At 39.7% G+C, this 19656-nt stretch overlaps 1 protein-coding gene across 1 annotated transcript in view; it reads left to right on the top strand.

The window, feature by feature from the left end:
* Nucleotides 1–1675: 1675 nt before the first annotated feature.
* The window catches only part of THSD7B (thrombospondin type 1 domain containing 7B), a 370445-nt gene continuing 352464 nt past the window's right edge, over nucleotides 1676–19656 (top strand). The window contains exon 1 of the mRNA XM_042808460.1: nucleotides 1676–1808. The gene's annotated coding sequence lies outside the window, so the exon portion shown is untranslated. The remainder of the gene's footprint in view (nucleotides 1809–19656) is intronic.

Raw genomic sequence — 19656 nt, 5'->3', positions numbered from 1 at the left:
CTCTCCAAATCGATATCCAGGATCATAAGGGATATAAAACTTTAAGTGTGTTGGCCTAAGGAAACAGTAGGAACTGTCAGAGTATATCTGAGAGTCAGGTTACTGAGAACATGAGCTGTGAGCACAGTGCTGTGCTTGTCTGATGAGGAAAGGGTGGTTAGCTGGGATGAGGGGACCTCCCACAGGCCCATGAAGAAGGCTCAAGGGAGTGGAAGTACTGGTTGTGTGTGAGCTCTGCTCCACAGGTTACATCCCTTCAGGTACCTAGTGACACTTTTAATCCCAGGTAGCTCTCTGAGAAAGACTTGCTGGTCCTAAAGCCCTTTAGGGTTTCCATTAACAGAGCCTACAGAATCAGTTCAGGAGCCTTGGACAGGACACTCAAGAGATGCAGGAGAAAAGGGAGGAGCTTCTTTGCAGTTGGGTTGTAGACCCTATTTTGCTTTTCATTGAGGAAATAGGACATCATCTGGAGACATCCTAAGAATTTTCTAGCAGTGAATTTCTGCCCTGTTCAGGACCCAGGATGCTAGACAGTCGTTCAAGATAGCCACAGGGTTCCTCATCCTTTCCAAAGCACACTGAGAGCACATTTACATCCTGTAAAACCCTGTTTTATGACTGACTGGAACACACAATTTAATTTGCTATGTGGAAAGCAGTAGCGTATTATTGGGATAGGGTAACAGACAGATGAAGACCGGTTCTATGGTGCATAAATGTAGAATTATATAAAAATAAGATTTTTTTTTTTAAAAAAGGAAGCAAATGAATATTAGATGTACTGAAATATCTTCCTAATAAAAAAATATTGTGTACTGCCTGCTGGAAGGGACTTTATTTAGTCTAAGCTGAAGCTTTGCAAATTTACCGTGGAGGCAACTTCTTTCACTGTAGCAGAGAACTGCTGGGTTTTGCATGAGTGTCTCTGTTTCTTGCTTGATTTTGAAAAGCCATCTAAAAGAAAGCAGTCATTATAATTTATAGATAGCAGTATATAGAAAAGCCCATTTGTTGCTACTTCACAAAGTTAAATGGTAATTGTCAGCCACACTTTTTTTCTCTAAAATATCAGCCTGTCTGTCTAACCACAGTGTGGCACTAATGGTATAAATGCAGCAGAACACAGATGGAAATTAAACAGCAGCTGGGTAATCATCTTCATAAATGTAATATTAAAAATATCACAATCCTTTATTTTTTTTTTCTGCTTGTATAAGGCAGAGCTGCATAACAAATAACTATCATAACTTTTCTGAGAGAAGTGCAGCTTGTGACCAGTTTAAAGTAAATGACTTTTTTGCCCTCCTGTTCTCACTAGGGCTTTTCTTGTACCAGTATTAACAATCTGTTATACACCAGATTAGGGTCATTAACCACTCATTAGTTCCTGAGAGAGGAAGGCCACCTCTTGTTTGTTGAATATTGATTAGGAGGCAAGAGAGCATACCAACCTGAAGCCACCGTGAAAGATGCCCAAATTCTGAAACATTACTTGTATACTTCATAATGGTCTGGATTAGATCTGCTGTGGCTACTTTAATTTTAATTTTTACTGGTTTCTTTGTTTGTCCTTCCTCTCTTATACAGGACCAGGCACCAAAGAGTGCTGACTGAATAATAAACAAAAGGAATGCTGTCATCCTCAACCTCTTGTGGGATGGAAAAGTAGTCTGACAACTTAACTTGGCTTTGCTATCCCTCATGGGCAAGCCGAGTTCCTTTCCTTCCTCTGATGCATTGCAAGTCTTGTCCTGCTGCCAATGCTACCACAATAGATTACACTGCTTCTCTGAATAGAGATACTGGTGAGTAATTTTCATCTCTACTGAAATTAATTCATACATTTTTCTCCAGTTTGCATAAAAAATCAAGTTACTTGACTGATTTAAAGTGCAAACTTAAAATTGATAAATATATAAAACCCTTCTAAAGACAGTTTATTGAAACTGGTAACATAATGGTAAATACTGTTGAAGATGACCTTGAGGTAATAACTTAAAAAGCTGATAATAGGATTTGTGCTCTGGTGGTAGTAGGTGTTTAAAAATTAAACAAGCACAACATTTTTTCAGTATTAAAACCCCTCATATTTTGTCTTACTATGTGCAATAATCCAAGCCTGACTGTGCCTAATAAGCTTGTAATTCCATTGATTCATTGATGGTGAGATAACAAACACCTGAAAATAGCAAATAGGTTATGTGCAAGAAATGTGATGTGTGATGGACCTGCTTCATCATTGCAATTCTTCTGTAGTCTCACTGTGTCACTGCCCTTCTCCCTGTTCCTAGAGTATTACTTGAAAATTACTTGCCTCAGTGTTCTCAGCACACTCTAAAGGAAACCAGTTGGATTTTACAGATGATTCCACTAGTTCAGGCACTGATTTACCTTAATTTGTTAGTCCTCATATCCTACACATTATGCAAATACACTGATTTGTGAGTGTGTACAGCTGGATAAAGTGATCCTTGGACTGATTATCACACAGGAACCACACCAGTTGCTTAAGTTGCTGTGTTCATGAGTGTGTTTCTCAGGGTAATTTTCCCCAGTAAATCTTTTGATGTTGCCGATAAGAATGTTTGGGCGTTGACATTTTATGGTATGGTATGCATATATTGTGTCATAAGAAAAGCAACCTTTTAATATAAACTTAAACTTTAATTTTTAATAAAAGTGCAATGTGGATATAAATATATAAGAGGAGTGTTACAGTTAAAAGAAACAAAAGTGGTTTAGACTGTGAAATTAATGGAAAAGGGTGGGCAAACTGCTCTTCAACTCATCACACCCCCACAAAAGTTACAGGGCCAAAATATGACATTTCTTAAGTTATAATCCTCTATTATTGAAGTCAATCACAAAAAAAAAATCCGTACGATTTTGATAAGTGAAGGTTGAAGGCTTTAAAAAGTTGTTAATATCATCTTATCCATTAGTTGTTTTGGAAAAACAAACAATCTCCTTTAGACCTCTCTTCCCATCTTTTATGGCTCCAAAATCAGCATAACAAATTATGGGCTAGAGATACCACCTCACCTCTCCCCTGCTGTCTAGAGAGTTCAGGGTTGTTTTTACCTATATGAAATGTACTTGTACAGAAAAGAGCAAGATGTATTTAATTTTGTTGTCCGTTATACACTCCAGAAAATGCAACTTCATCTACATACCAGCCTAGAATGAGGCAAAAGGCAGGAGCTGCTCATCTAATGATCTACTTGTATTCAATTCAAAATCTTGCCACGCTTTCCTGAGGCAACACTGTGATCATTTCTCCATCCAATCCATGTTAACTGCCTCTCTTAGCTCAGTGTAGTCTTCATAAAAAGTAAATATCAGGTTCATGCAAAATAAGTTTTGCTTTGCTAAGCATTAAAAGTCCACCCTTCTGAAGCAGACTCTTATTTTCATTCAGAGAATGTCTGTGTATGAGGCTCATAATTTTTTGGAAATATCTGTACTATCCACATGGGTTATTTTTTTTGGAAGAGTGGTATGACTGGAGTTAAGGCAGTTGCTGTTAAATAAATGTTTCTTGTTTTAATTTCTCATCACTCCCAAATAGTTTGGATGGAAATCGTAGTGCTTTAATATAGATAGAACTCTGAAGTAGATTGCTGCAGTGACCAGGAGATGTTACGGGCTTCTTAAATGGTGCATGGGTGTTTAGGAAGAGTGGATCACAATCTTGTCTTGAACATCAGACAAGGTGGTGATCCTGAGAGCTTTATTTCCAGAGTTAGATCTAGAAACATCACCTGCATTCTGCCCAGGTGCAGGGGGCTCTTCACTCCTGCAGTGCTGTTTGGGTCTAACAGACTAGTCACCTTCTAGCTTGGTTGTGGGGCCAGCTGAGTCATACATGTGTTTAAGCAGCACCTTCTTGTTATGTTAGTGCAGGAGCCCTGGTCCTTCTCAGCCAAACACTCTTTCTATGATTTTAACTTAAATGAGGGCTCTGTTAGCTGAGAAGTGGAATTTGTATATGCATCTGTGTCCCTAAGGGCACAGGGAGAAAAACCATGTGTCCTGGTGCATACGAAAACACGCAGGTGCTAAGGGTCATCCCTGGGGAGTGATGGCCAGTTGATGGGAGTGAGATGAGACATAGCTGGGACAGGTCCCTGGGTGTGGTAAGAGCTGCTTTGGAGGGGCTGTCTCTTGGGATCTGACTATGGGAGGACTTATCCGGGTGCTCTAGACCCAAGCTGAGGGCTGCTAATGCCCAAAGGACAGCAGTTTCTCTTTTTCATACACTGGGCTGGGTGACCTCTTTTGGATTTAGAGAGAACTCTTCTCGAGCTGGCAGACAGCGAGGTTACCCTGAGCTCTCCCCCACTACTGCCCCTTGCAGAAACCACTGTCAGTGGGGGCATGCACACACAAATACTAACTATAAATACACCTAGGTGCAAAATTGATATCTTTAAGTCTGTGTACAAGCTGTACATACCCTGCATACGAAGAAATGAAGTACTGCAGTGTTCAGATACGAGAGTTTTGTGGGAGGGGGTTAACATTTCAAATTAAGGCAATGTTTGTGACCTGTAACTCAACACTGCCAGATCATCTTCAAATTGTAGACCTCAATCTCTTTTCTGTTTCTTTTCAAGATAACCTGACAGTTTTCTGTCTAAGCTGTTTTTTAATTCCCTAGCCAAAATTGTGTACAACTAAAAATACTTTGTAATAGATGTTACAGCTTTTAACTATGAGGCCTTCAGGATGGCTCTGTTATATTGCAATTCTGTTAATTAGAATGAAGGGAGGAAAATATATAATAGGATTGTGCTAATAAAGCATGAAATGAACAGTCTTACCTTAAGACACTTGTCTATCAGTTTTTCCTTATTGCATGAGCAGTTAGTTGTCTTTGTCTTCCTCAAAACACACTGAAATTGAGGGAAGGATTTTTTTTAAAAAAGGAAACTTCTCAGCCTTCCTATTCATTGTCATTCTGGCATCTGCTGATTTGTCACATAATTGTGTTTATGCATTTTTGGGCAGTGGGTGGGAATAGAGTATAGCCTAGTTGAATAGGTGGTTCATGTTGAATTCAGATATGCAAGTGCTACAGACTGAATCATTGGAGCTGCTGAATTAATACATATATATATATTTTTTTTTCTGTGTGCTTTCAGCAGAACTTGTACTGAAAAATAGCTTTCACTTCCCACCTTAAACCTAGAGGGTTTCTCAAATAGTCTGTGATGTTGTGAATCTGCTGTACAATTTGTAGACTCTTAATAGTTATCATAATGCAGAAGCAAAGCTTTTATATCAATGTGACTATACCAGGAAAGAAAATTGAATCTTTCTCTATGTTTTCTAAATTAAAATTCAAAACATGCAACAGCAGAATAGATCTAGAAGCTGTAGGTAATGCTGAACTTGGTTCTTCAAGCATGATATTATGCCCACAGCATTAATTTTTTTGCACGGTTGTATTACATATAGATCCATTCTTCATATACAGTCTATGCATATATATTTTTTTACACAGTTCCACCAAACAGAATTGGAGCTCTTATGAAATGGATTGGAATGACCTCAGGTGTTCACAGGGTTGGGGTCTAATAAATGCAGATCTGTGGACAATAATGGCTGCATTAAATACCACTTAAAACATTACATTTTCTAATACTTTAAAGTATTTTGTATTAATGTGAACATTGTTCATAAGAATATTGTTTTTAAAAGAAAAAATGCAACTGTGAGGTTTAAATAAAGAGAAAGTTTATGTGGAAGTCAGTTTATCTATGCACTTTCCAAGAAAGAGGATTCAAAGGTGAGAGCAGAGAACCGGGTTCAAGCAGGCAGGGTTGCCTGGCACTCAGTTGCCCATGGGACATCTGCCACTGACAGTAGCCAGCACAGCTTTCAAATGGGTTATAAAATCCTTGAAATCAAAGCAGAGGCAAGATGTAAAATATGTTAACTTCTGTCACTTGCATGGCTCAGAGAGACACCACTGTAGAAATAAAAAGTAATATTCCGAGTAAACCAAAATGACAGGACATGCATTGCAAAGTGCTGCTAAAGCATATAAAGTGCAATCCAGTCACTAACTCAAATGAAATATTCTGCTAACTGTTATGGGCATCAGCCTTGCACCACAGCAGTGTCTGTGCAGAAGAGCTCTGGGTAAGGACTGGGAATCTGATAACTTATCCAAAGAAGTCATTAGAGCTAGTAAGGTGAAATTTTTTGGAGTATAGCTGATCAATCCATCTGAAACTGCTGGTAAAATGGAAACAAAAATATATTTCTTGGTAAGAGTTTCCATAGCTGAAGTGATGTTTTTCCAGAGTTGAAATGCATCAGGTTTTTGATAGCCATTATTAGATGAAATACTGTTGGGAGACTTCAGCTCTGAGCTGATCTTGTCTCATTTTGCTAGAATTAAAGGGTGATTTGTGAGGTTGCTGTGGTGGGAGCAACACTAGTAATTTTTTGTTGCAGGGCTTAAGATTTTATTGGGTGTTGTGCAAAGGAAAATGAAAAATCTCAAGTCTCATGTCTATATTTTAAAAATAAGTGTAATGATGTACTTGGAGCTTAAACTGGGCATTCATTTTGGTGTTTAAATATTAAAGAAAAGCAAACTTTTTGATCATGTTCTGATTGTGAAATATTTAAAAATATTGAAAATAGCTTGGATAAGGATTTTAATCTCAAATATTAATGGATGTCTATATATTTGTCTGCTCGAACTAAAATTGGATATTAATTAAAAAAAAAAAAAAAGAAAGAAAAGAAAACCTAAACTTGTCTGCCCCTTCACTGATGGTAACAAGGATTGTATTGCAGTGTGCTGCTCATCCTGCAAACTAGGCACTATCTGTTCTGACGGGACCACATATCACATTCCTGCTCCTCAAACTCTTCTTCCTGCTGCTGTCAGAAACAATACTGTGCCCTGCACCTACAAGTCTGCAGTCGGACAGTCTGAATCTGAGGTCTTCCTCCCACGTGTGAGGGTGAGACTGGTCCTGGTCTCCCATCCCTGGTCCTGCACCTTGCACAGTCTCTGGTGTGTGCCAGAGTTTTCCATGGCAAGGGTCAGTGTGCTTCAAGAGCAGGATGTTAAATCAGCTCAGCAAAAGCTCTGCTGAGCGCTTGTGCTCGTGTAGCAGGAGGGTGGAAACATGGTACAGGGAAGGAGGAGGGTGGCCAGGGGGACATCTTCCCTTCTTGACACTAGTGATGTGATGCTAGCGAGGTGGGCAGAGCTGCGACTGCAGGTCTTGGTCGTGCTTACTTTGGTCACTGCTCCTGCCTGAGCTAAATCTCCCCTGGAGTCTGTGCTCTGTATTAGCAGGACTGAAGTCACTGTGAGTTTTAGGCTGTCAAGCTCGTGGCTCATGTTGTCCCAAAATCTTGGATCTTCAGGGAAGGAGACTGCAGTCCAAGCTTTTCTCTGCAACTGCAAGCAGAGAGCTTTAAGTGGAGTTTGGGTCTCCTGAGAGCATCTGGAGTTTTAAATGGGGCGTGCCAGATACTGTGATGGGAAGTGGACCCAAAATCTCGTGCTGGCTCTTCTGGGGCAAGACATAAGTCTCTAATGCAGACATAATCACAAACATTAAATACTTATTTTATGCTACAGACTGTATAACTAACTTGGCTTGACACGTCTACTCTAAATTTTTGTGTTTCACATAGTATTTTAACCATGCTGTGAGCTGCCTGGGTACTTCTTGTCTCTGCAAGGTGCTGCTGCAGATTCAGTGTCTTGGTAAGTGCGCCTGCTCTGGCTGCTATCACACATTTGACTGTAGTACACATATACCTTAAACCTGTTTTTTTTTATCTCCATAGAGCATTTCCATTTGTGTCCACATTTAGATTCTTAGCTAATATAGCAGACAGTGCTAACTGAGTGTTTCTACAGTGTTTTTCTTTGTGGAGTGAGACTCTCCAAGAACACCACTGGGATAAGGTTTGAAATTGAGAGCCATATCATTGAAGAAAAATTCAAAATCTTCAAAAAGAAATAAACAGCAGGAATGATTTGATTTTCAAATCATGTTAGAGGGAAAAGTTTCTACTACAAGAACAGAAACAAATCTGTTTGTATGTTGTTGGGTTTTTTTTTGTTTGTTTTGTTTTGTTTTTTTTTTTTTTTTTTGCCAGGCGTCAGATTCAGGATATCGAATGGATTATTATTGGTTCTTATCTAAGTTTAGAAAGAGCTGTGAATGTATAATGAATACAACAGAGAGATTTCAGTGTTTATTGGTTTACTGGTTTATTGATGCTTCACTTGCCTGTCTTTTCAAGAGGTGCCATTCATGAAGACTTGGCTAATCTCCAAAGACAGTCTAGATTTGTTCCATTTATTGCTCTTCTGAGTTTGCCTTTTGGCAAAAAGTCTCAGATCAGGAGCTGTTTGCATATCAAGGCTCACAGGTCTGCTTTGAAAAGCTGCCAGGTCTTGAAAGTCATGCAGCCTCTCACTATAAATTAAGGGAACAATAATTGAATGTATTAATTCTAATTCTTACTTTTTTTTTTTTTTTGTAGTAGGCATCCTTAATTTTGCCATAACTTCATGTAACTAAATAAGGATTACCACTGCATGCAGTGTTCTGGCTTTCACTTAAGGGGAAGTACAAGGAAAAACTGCAGAAGGGATGTATTTTGGACCTAAAGTTACAACAGAGTTTAGGTTTATTATGCAGATAAGAAAACAGCCAGCGCAACACTGGTTGTGTTGCTTCTGATGTCCGTAAGGAAAGGTCAAGTGGAGTTGTTTCATCTTTTCTAGAGGGTTCTGAAGCTGCCACATAAATGATAGTTTATGTTGGTCAGCAGAGCAGGGATTGCTGCACAGACTATTAATTACTAGTGCAGGAAGAAAATACCTTAGGCATCCCTGCTTCTTGGGTGAATACAATCCAGCAGCAAAGAGAGCAGCTGAGCAAGGACAGGTTTGGGTCTGATTCATTCAGATGGCGACTGTTGGCTGGATAGGCTTGTGAGCAGGCTGTAAGCAACATGGTGGCAGTGGCCTGGAAAGGGTTAGTTAAGGATGGCTTTTACCTTCTGGAAGTGGCTAATTAGAAATATCTCTTCTGAAGGATCTTCAGCCTGCAAAAGGGGAGGGAAAGCGCTCTGGAAGGAATGAGGAAATGGTGTTGATGAGCAGAAAAACTAAGAACTGGCAAATAGTGGGGGTTACAAAGGCGCAAGCGAATGCTTATAAAGAGCACTCTTGGGCTGGAGAACAGGAGGGGATGGGGTTGCTCTGTCCATAAGGATGCAGAGGACTAAGGACCTACTGGCATGGCTTGGTGGGGAGCGCCCAGACCCCTGGGCAGGTGCAGGCATGTGCTGCTTGCCTGAGGACTAGTGTTTCCCCTATACAGGCTGGGAGGCAGGAGGGTTGACTGATGGCATCGCTGGGGGAGCTGATCCATGGTCGTTGATAAGCATCTTTGCTGGCTACTTATTTAAAACAAAATAGTGCTCTTTCCATTTTAGAAAGGAACAACTAAATTATGGGGTGACCAGCACCTCCCTCTGTGCCCAGATCACCATTTGTGTGTCACAGGAGAGTTGGGCTTGTGGTTACTGAAAACAGCGGCATTGTTACCCCGAGCAAAGCACCCAAAACCCACTAGTCACTCTTCACAACTTAGAAATGATGTATGAGTAGAGAACTCATCCGTTCAGAAAAGCATGGGAAATAAAAGACCCAGCTGTCTGGACTTATGTAATATTTATATCAGACCTATGCAGTGCTTCTCCCTTTGAAGATCAATTCCAGGTTTTGCTCATTTTGGTCCATCTTCGAGCCAAATATGGAGGTGTTATTTTAAGGGATGTAAAGAAAGTGGGTGTCATCAGCACAGAGCTCAGTGGCAATTGTGCATATTACTGTATTGCACCTGTATGTTCTCTTAACAAACAATCCATAAATGAGCTTTTTCCTTTTCATTATACTCTATAGCAGAGTTTAGATTTTATAAGCTGGCCAGCTTCTTTCTGTTCCCCACATCCTCTTACTGTGCTGTAATTGCCTTATTAAAATTTCCATGAATATATATATTTATAAAGTTCTCAATATGAAGTCCAAATAGTGGCTGCTCAGTTCTGTAGCCTATAGATCATCTCTCATGTACTTTTGAATCAAATATTGATGTTGCTCTATATTATAATGGGGTTATATTTAATATTCTTAATGTCACATTTTTATTAATTTCTGATACTGGTGCCATACTAAATATCTTATTCATATGTAGACCTGCAGTATGATTAAATATGCACTGAACAGGTGTGGCTTGCATCTTGATACCTAAAATGACTTATAATGTTTATAACCTCTTAGCTGTTGTTGCATATACTATATAGGCAAGTGTGTCATATTCCACTTTATGCTCTGACAGTGAGGTTCTTTAGTCTTTGTAAGGCATTTAGTTGTATTCTGTATTTTTTATCAATCTAAAAATTGCTCTTCCTTGCAGTTAACATCTCTCTTTTGTCTTACCTCAGAATTTTTCCCCAGTCTATGACAATATTGTGTCATTCATCCTTTTTTACGAAACACTTTTTAGTTGCATTGGTAGGACTTACATACTAATTGTAGTAGTCTCCTGGATCAGTTTTTCCAATGTGGCACTGATACTATGAAGGCAACACTTAGGAGATGAATTCTAGCAGTAGAAGTTTCGTGCACAGACTTCAAAAAGCGGAACCTAAAGTCTCAAAGTCTGGAAGGCAAATAAGAAACCCTGAAGTTTCAGTTCTTGTGATATGAAGGACAACCTGACTTGTGACTTGGGGATGTTGCCTATTGTTATTGCAATAATACTGTGGGAAATAATAATGTTAGTGACTTTCCTCTAGAATTGAAAGCAGGAAAGATGTCTGAGTGCAAATGGGTATGGCTCCTGTTAGCTGCTGGTGTGCACAGAGGTCAAGGGAATTTGCTTTGTACAAGATACGGTTCATGAAGACTTGCTATTTCCTGCTTTGTGCAGTTTGCCTTACTTGGCATCTTCCTCTAAGATTGAGGGATGGTGCCAAGTAGCTAAAGCCAGAATATTAATTGTGTATTTTGGAAAACTGAAACATTCTGCTGAAAGACTAAAATAATTTTGCTTTTAATAGTAGTTTTTTTTTATCAAGGATATAAGAAACCCAGGTCTTGCATAGGGAGAAGCTGTGGAACAGGGTCAGCAAGGTATAAAATTGTAAATCAACTCAAATACTGAGCTAAATCTTTAGATTTTCTCTCTTAACCTATTTCAATGGTTTGAATGCTAGGTGCACAAAGTTTGTATTATTTTCCTCAGACTCCAAAGATGGCAAATGTTCTTATAAACCTTCTGTTTTTCCAACAAGAAAAAGAAGTAGTGTAGTTTCACTTCAGTATCGCTTTAGTGGCAATGATGAATCCTTTGGCACTCTTAACTAAGAATTTAATGTCAAGTTTACCTTTCACCCTTAACTCATCAAGACATTAACTGATCTATAAAATTCACTTTCATTACCAATTATAAAACTCTTGTTCTGAATTGTGATTTTTTTTTTATATTAAAACATTTTAATCAGTAAAAGATCTTCACATCAAACAAATGCTAGATTAATGATTGACTGCTGATTTATCTGGTTCTCTCAGTTTTGCATTTTATTACTTTGTGGAATAGGAAAGTAATAGCCAAATTCTTCTGTTGATGACACCAATGAAAACCCTGACTAATTGTTGCAGTGAACGGCACCTGTCTGTATTTTCACACATCATTGAACAAAATGCAGTCCAGAGTGCAGACAGAAAGGTAGTCTGCAGGGGAAGCCATGAAGGATATAAGTGTCATAAAACTCAGAGCAGCTGGGCTTTGTTAAAAAGCCTTGGAGTCTTGCCTTGCTACAGGCAGGACAAAAAGATGATCACTTCTCCAGGGCAACACCACGCGTCTGGATCCTTTGCTGAATTCTGATGAAAATGTCAGTGATACGACCGGGTCGGGCCAGGAGTCCATCTCCCCTGGGAGCAGTGGCCAGCGTGGGGAGGACAGAGGTGTCTCACCCACGAACCTCTGCCCTGGGTGTGGGACTGCTGGATCCTGCATCCTCCCTGCTGCTAGAAGCGGGGAGCGACTATAGAGACAGTTGCTGCTACCACTGCTGCTGGCATCTTTGTCGCGCTCATGGGAACCTGGATGATAAAGCCTTACCTTCACATGTAGCAGGAGCCAAAACCTGAGGGTCACAGCTTCAGCTGTGGCCCCTTCTGGGTAGCTTGGCCTGCTCATCACCACAAGACCCAGCATTGCTGTCCATGGACTCTCCACCATACCTTCTGGGAAGAAAGCCTTCAGCCAGGGATGAGTTAGAGCAGAATCCCACTTCTTCCTCTTACTCCTGTCTTATTCCTCCAGCAATTCACCCTTTCCCAGTACTTGTGTGCCATTTTAACCTTCCCTTCTGTACTCATCTGAGCCATCCAGTCACATAATTTCTCCTCCACTCCTGCCTGAAGCCTGAGGACCTGGATCCTATTCTCACGTCCACTTCCAAATTGACCCTCCTCACTCCCATCCTTGATTCTCAAAAATCTTCTCCCTCCTGAAAACATTCCCCAGCATACTGTTTTGGCAGAAGAGTACCTGAAGGTGAGGAGAGTGTTCCCACCATGCCTGCTCTGCCTGTGGGGAGCTGATGCTGGGGAGGGATGCAGGAAGGGGGGTTTCTTACCCTGATGCTCATGTCTCGGTCCCTTGGGCAGTTTCTGCCACCTTTGAGGCAACACTAGGAGATGCAGGGGTGTCCTTATTGCCACGGGATTCTTATTTCTCCCTTATGGCCATTTGCCCTTTTCACTTCCCGCTTTTTTCACTTTTTCCATTAATATTTGATTTTTTACCAGGACTTCACCAAATCTTTTTCACCACGTCTAAATACCCTGCTGTCCCTACCACCTCATGGTGGGAAACATTTGATTTTGTTGGAGACAGGCTAATTCCCAGTGCTGAAGGGGCACTTCAGTAGAAATGGGCTGGTACTGATGCTCTGGGAAAAAACAGACTTATGAAGTTATCATGGAAGAGCAAAAAATCAAATCCCCACCTCCAGCTAGAATGAGAGGAAAATATAGAAGACTTTCGTTCTGCTTTTCAGTAAAAGTTTGCTGGCATGTTTTATGGACTTGGAGGGAGACGTCATGGTAAGATTAAAAAGCAAAAAAAATAAAAAAGAGAATTGCCCAGATGTCTGGAGTCAGAGGAAAGCTGCTATTTGGGGACCCTTCACAGGACAGGAAGGTTTAATGAACCGCTGCCTGACTGACAGTGAAGTCCCAGTATCTGTTACTGCCTGACCTCTGGCTCAGTCAGGTGTTAGCCCATTACATTAGCTTCCATATGCATAACCATCCCCATCCTTGTAGCTCTAATATTATTTGAGAGGAACTGAAGTGAAAATACTGTCAAGACCCCTCTTTACCTTGAGGAAGGAGTTGGAAGAAATGATGTGAGAAGCTGTATTTGCAATGAATCACTCCCAGAAAATAGCTTATTGCAGAGAGATCTATGAAAGCGAACCCAGGATGAAGAGCATGTGTATGAGACCACCAGATCTATTAACTGAGATTGTCTGAGAGCTGAGGTATCGGTAAGAATCAACACGAGAAGATTTTGCACTTATTGCTGGAAAAAATGTCAGTGTCCCATGGGAAATTCTAACTGCCCTTTGATAATAACTACTAAAGCCCAGTGTTTTCAGGATTCACAGGTGCTGTGCCAATCTAACGTTTTTTTCTTCTCTATAATGTAGATTTCAGTCTATCTTTTACTTAAAGGTTCTGTAACTGTACTTTAGAAAAAATATTTAACTGGCAGGCATCCATTCTGTAGTTTTTCAACGTATCATTTATACGGAGTATAAAACATAACATGGGTTTACTCCCGATCTGAAACATTGTAAATAATACATTTTTAAATGCTTTTGTATTTTCTGGAAAATGAAGCCACAAAGGTAATTTAGATGTTTCTTTAGGGTGGTTTGTCTCTGTATTTTGAAGAGGGATATCACTGTGTGAAGGCTTTAAAAAAAAAAAAAAGAAAAGCAAAGCATCGTAGCCTCTGTGGTCGTTGATGACAGTGACTTAGAACAAGAAAAATAAAAGGGCTGTAGTGTTCTATGATACTTCTGTGTATTTTATTGACAAATACTTTGATGTTGAAAACTCTCATTGTGATATTTTTTTCAGAATGGAACACTTTATTTTTTTATTATCCAAACTGCTTTAAAAATATTTCATTGTTTCCATTTGTACAGTTTATGTAGTATAATAACGGTGTTTAGAAAAAAAAAAAAAGCTAAACACTTTGTGTAGGGGCCAGAGACTTTTATGAGAGCAAATACTTGCAATATTAAAAACAGATTTTTCTTTGAAATGGGGAAGAAGAAACAGTCATTCTTGGGTTTTACTGGGGAAAGGGCAGTTTTGTGTTGGGCAACTAAAATACTGGTTGTACACCCCTGTATCAGTGAAATAGATTCTATAGCAGGGTTTCAGCTGTTGCATACTCAGGCTGTGTTAATCCCATGAGTTTCTGGAGTTTACCCTGCAATGCTGTAGATTTACCTGAGCTACAATTACACTACCTACTTCTTGATGTTGCTGGGCTTAAGATCACTGTGGGTACATCTTCTGTGCTCACTAGTGTCTTAAATACTTAAGTATATGTATTTTTTTAGGCTGTATGGATATTTGTACAGCTTTCTTTCAGACTAGGAGCTTGAAGCTAGCTTGAATGTGGCTGCCGTATGCTGTAGTCTGGTAGTGTCTCCGGTATAACTGCCTGTCATGAAACGAGAGTTGTATTTTCTCACCTTATTATTTGATGTATGTCAGAGCTGGCAGTTCAGCTGAAAACCTTTTGTACTGGGAGAAATCGGAATTGGTTTTGTTGAGTTTTTGGCTCCAGCTGGGAGAGTCTAAATGTTTCTAGAAGGAAATGACAGCTCTGCTAGATGCTGCTCTTACACCTTGGAGCATCTTGGAGTCCCCCAAATCAGAAGGGTTGTCCTGGCTTTATTCTGGTTTTCTTGTTCTGTTATACACGAGCTCTGTGTAGGTTTTGAATGGCCATAAATACAGAAGAAGATTTTATCCCCCAAGATGTTCTTTTCTTTGTCTGCAGAACTTTCTCCCTTTCAGAGAAGATGAGTACATTACCCTGCCTAAATAACATGTCTTTGAGATTGACTGTGAGAGTATACTGTGAGGCATGCACTAAAGACACTATAAATAGTGAATCATCTGTTGCAGACAAACCAGCTTCTATAATGGAATCAGTTGGATAGGTGCCATTTATCCTTATCATTTTTCTACTAAGAGTTTTACATTAGGGGAAAAAGACATGAAGAAACGTTTTTTAGCTGCTTGCCCGTCATCCTTGAACCAAGATTTATACAGGAACTGATCTTTGTATCTTTAACATTTATTGGTATTAACAACATAGGAGTGTAACAAATAGTCAGGCTCACCATTTTTGCAAGATATCAAAGATGTCAGAGATGATTTTTTTCTTCTTTCTTTCTTTCTTTCTTTCTTCTTGGAAGTCACAAGGTCATATATGAAATAATATTTGGGAGGATTAACAAGAAAGCTAGAAAAGCTGCTGCCTTTCCTATTGATCTATTCAGCATGCTTTACTAACGAGTTACAGCGAAAGAAGTCAGGCGAATGAGAACACAATTATTTGCGCTAGATTTGCAACACTAGATGTGTAAAAGCTACAGCAGTTTAAGAAACACTGAGCTGCCTCCCCTCATCTTGGTCGCTGAATTCCCACCTGTGCTGTGGTGGTTTGTGCAATTGTTTGAGGTGGCAGCATAAATTAGAGCAATAAATGATCTGGGTGAAGTAGGTTATAGCTTGGATAATTTTCTCGATCTGCACTGTGGCACCACTGGAGGTGGCAGATTCAGATAGAAATGGGAATGAACAGTTGAGAGCAGGCTGGGAGAGTAGAATCTTCTTAGATTAATTTTGGCATGGTCTTGGTATGTCCAGACCTGGCATAAATAATTAGTAGGATGTGAACTAACTGTGCAACTTGTCTTTCATTGCCTTTTCTGGTTTCCTATTTTATTGGTCCATGTTTCTCAGAGTGAAAAAAAAATCACCAGTTTGTCTCTAAATGGCAGAACTGTTCACTGTACCATTACTTACGTATTACAGTTAGCTTTAACAGGCTGATGGAGAAAGTGGTAGGAAAACCTGGGTGAGAAGGACTCAAAACCAGCAACAGCAAGAGGAGGGTAGGAACTCCCTCAGAAAAACAAGGTACTGTAGAAAGCTGAATCTCAAAAGGAGTCGAGACTGATTGTCTGGCAGTAAAAAGACAAGGAAAAAAAGAAAATGTGAGGTGCAATAAAAACCCAATGATGGTAAAAGTAAAACAAAACGGTTTTCTGACTTAAGATCAGTCATTTTATTGATTTTTAAAATAAAAGCTCTATTTTATTATGTGTGCCTGAATACACCAGCCAAAACCTAAAAACACAAATGCTCATATAGCCTCGGGCAGCCCCCAGCCCCCTGGCCAATAACTCTTGTCTGGCTCATGCTGCAAGTGCAAGAGTGTATGTACTCTGTTTGCAAGGTCGTTTATCAACAAAATCCCAGAGAACTGCATGAAAAGGGTCAAGAATAAGCTCTTTTGGTTCTCCACTAGGCAAATCACTGAACTTTTGTTAAAAATTAAAACAACTGCAAAAAATCAGGGAGAAGGTTTTAAAAGATCCAGTCTAAAGACATATGATTACTACTCTGTGTGTCTAGAAGCTGCTTCTTAAATTTTGTCTGCAGCACTGAAACACTAAGCTACCTCAGCTGCTCAGATTTGTCTGATAGAGGAAACCCAGGGATAAAATCTCTTTTCAGACAAAGTCATGCCAAAGACCATGAAAGAAAAAAAAAAAAAGAAAGATGACTCTCATTGGGGCGTCTAGGAAAAAAGGAATCCTCTAATATGGTAATTTCTTTATATCTATGAATTGTAGAATTCCGTTGCCTTTAGTGCAATTATACCAACTTAGGCCTGCTGAGCATTTTGACCAGTGAGCACAGCTCTGCACTAAATGAATCTTCTGATAAAGAATTTGAGAGTTGTGATTCAATAACTCATGTTCTCTTTGACGCTGAAATGCTTGTAGCACATCTAGAAATGCAGGGTACTTGATCCTGCCAAACAGCACTTGCTTTTGTTGAGAAAGTTGCTGATACAATTGCAGAAGTTGAGATGGGTTAAGTCTGCCACGATTGATCACTTGAGCCCTCTTTAGGGACGTGAGAAATGCATCTGCAGGTACCTAGTCTAGCAGCACGGCTGAACTGTCTCCACTCCACCCTGGAGGTGTGATTCACCATCCAAGTGTGGCTGTGGCATCTGTAAGCTGGTGTGAAGATGATCACAGTTTGGCCTGTAACCAGTTATTGATTGAGAAAGGTGGAGTTAATGGACATCTGTGCTTATTTGGAACAACTTCTGACTGGTGACGTGGTGGGTTAGGGTTAGGGTTGGGAAAGAATTTGGCCTGTAGCCTCTTGTTGATTGAGAGACATGGAGTTAATCCCACTAATTGTTCTAGTGCCCTAGGACTGGCTTCTGTTTCGCTGCTGAATTTTCATAGCAGTAGTCCTCTGTGGGAGTTGCATGAATACCTACAAAATGGTTGGAGATGGAGTGAAATGAACCCCTTTCTGCATTTTGAAGAGAAAGAACACTCAACACAATCCAGCCCTCTGCAGTTATTCTGTTGACCATTGGGGCTCTGTAGGTCATAAATTGAAAACTTCTGCATTTGGTCACATATTGTAGACTTTTAGTAGTCTTTTCAATTTTTCGGGGAGGGGGGTTCGTATTCCTTGTGCATGTACATGAGTCTTATATTGGTGTTGGACTGCATACAGTATTTGAAGAGAATGGCAGAAAATCTGAATACCTTAATATTTCATTCAAGACTAAAATCTGTCTGCTTCATATATTTCATAAAAACACCATTTGAAAGTTAGCCTTATGCTGAATGAAAACTGGGTATATTCTAATTTAAGAGAATAATCTAATGATTTGGTTTATCAGAAATTTACATATAATTAGTACAAAAATAGGTATTTAGTGGTGGTTTAGATGATGTAAAAAAAACCCAAAACAAACAACCCCAACACCCAAAGAAGGAATAAAATAATATAATTTCCAGGGATTGGAGAAAGTTTCTTAATTTTGAATGGTCCTTGTACCAAGAATTTACTAAAGTATTTCTCAAATGTATGCAAATGATCAAAGTAAAGCTAAAGACTCCTGAGTAGACTTAAGACATGACTCTGGATGACTGAGATTATTTCTTGAAACAATCTTTTTTCCCTGTTAAATACTGAGAGCAATGCCCTAGGACCCCAGTGAGAGCTTGTTCTATTATGTCTTCTTCCTGCCACTAACAGTCTGTGCACTGAGTTGCAAAAAGGCACTCAGATATGGTAATAAGTCATGATAGAAAATCCTACATTAAATTCTTACCAAAACAGAGTTTGCACACTTAAAAACTGAAGGCCTTACTCATCTCAGATTGAAGCTCTGACTTCAAATGGAAACAGAGTAGAAACCTTTCCATGGGCTTCTGTTAGAACTGACACTTGACCAAAAGGGCCTTGGACATAGCTCTAAGTAATCAGGCATTGCTTTCTGGCTGGTATCAGAAAGAACAGATAAGTAAAAAAGAGTCATAGATGAAAGGGGAAAAAAGCTTCTTTCCATTTCACAAGATAGTAGTATTTGTAGGTGTAACCACAGTACCCTTGAGTAAGAAGAATGGAAATGTTTCCTAGATAGTGCCTTAGACCTAAATTAAACTATGCTTTGCTCAGGGCATGAGTAAACTGAAACACTTCTTTCTTAACCATGGGCCATTTTGCTTGGCAAACTGCCTTGATTTTTAAATGGTGAAACACTTGATAAAACTACTCTTTAGTCTGGCAGTGCTTCAATAAAATTAACCCATTCGTCAGATCAGAACAGGCTGTCAGTCTCCTATGCAGTGATGTGATTGGCATTACCAGTTGACTGCATCAGGCTGATCACTTCTTGTGCTTCCACTATTCTGTATTACAAGGTAAAGTTAGCAATTTGAAGGTTATTTTTATGCTAATGCAAAGGTAATATCTCACAAGGGATGCTTCTCCTGGTATTTATTTTGCTTATCTGAAGCTTAATGTCCTACTGCGGAGCAGAGCAACCAGTAGCTGTGTTTCTGCAACGTGGATGAATGTGTCAGTCAAGATAATGACTATTCCAACACAATCTGGTCTCTTTGTCTCACTGTCCCTTTATTCCTTGACCTATCATACCCACACCTGGAAAATTTAGGTCAGCCAGGCTTCTTTCAAGCAAAACAAACCAAGCAGCGTGCTTCAGTAACAGCCCTCACGCTATTAGCAGGGAATGGGGCTCCGTTTCTCGCCATGTGAGGAAGGTTCTCAAACTTCCCTGCCTTGTGAGTCATTGTGGAAAAGACCGGCGTGAAAGGTTGCATGGCTCCCACACCCACACACCTCCAACCTCTCTTGTACAGACTCTCTGTTAATGGAGAGACTGCATTAAAAGGACTAAACCTTCCCTCAGAGGATCAATTAGCAAC

The sequence above is a fragment of the Tyto alba genome, unplaced genomic scaffold (assembly GCF_018691265.1).
Source record: "Tyto alba isolate M040663 unplaced genomic scaffold, T.alba_DEE_v4.0 Super-Scaffold_7, whole genome shotgun sequence".
Classification (NCBI taxonomy): Eukaryota; Metazoa; Chordata; class Aves; order Strigiformes; family Tytonidae; genus Tyto; species Tyto alba.
The sequence above is the reverse complement of the archived record's forward strand: the minus strand, read 5'-3'. Positions and strand labels throughout refer to the sequence as shown.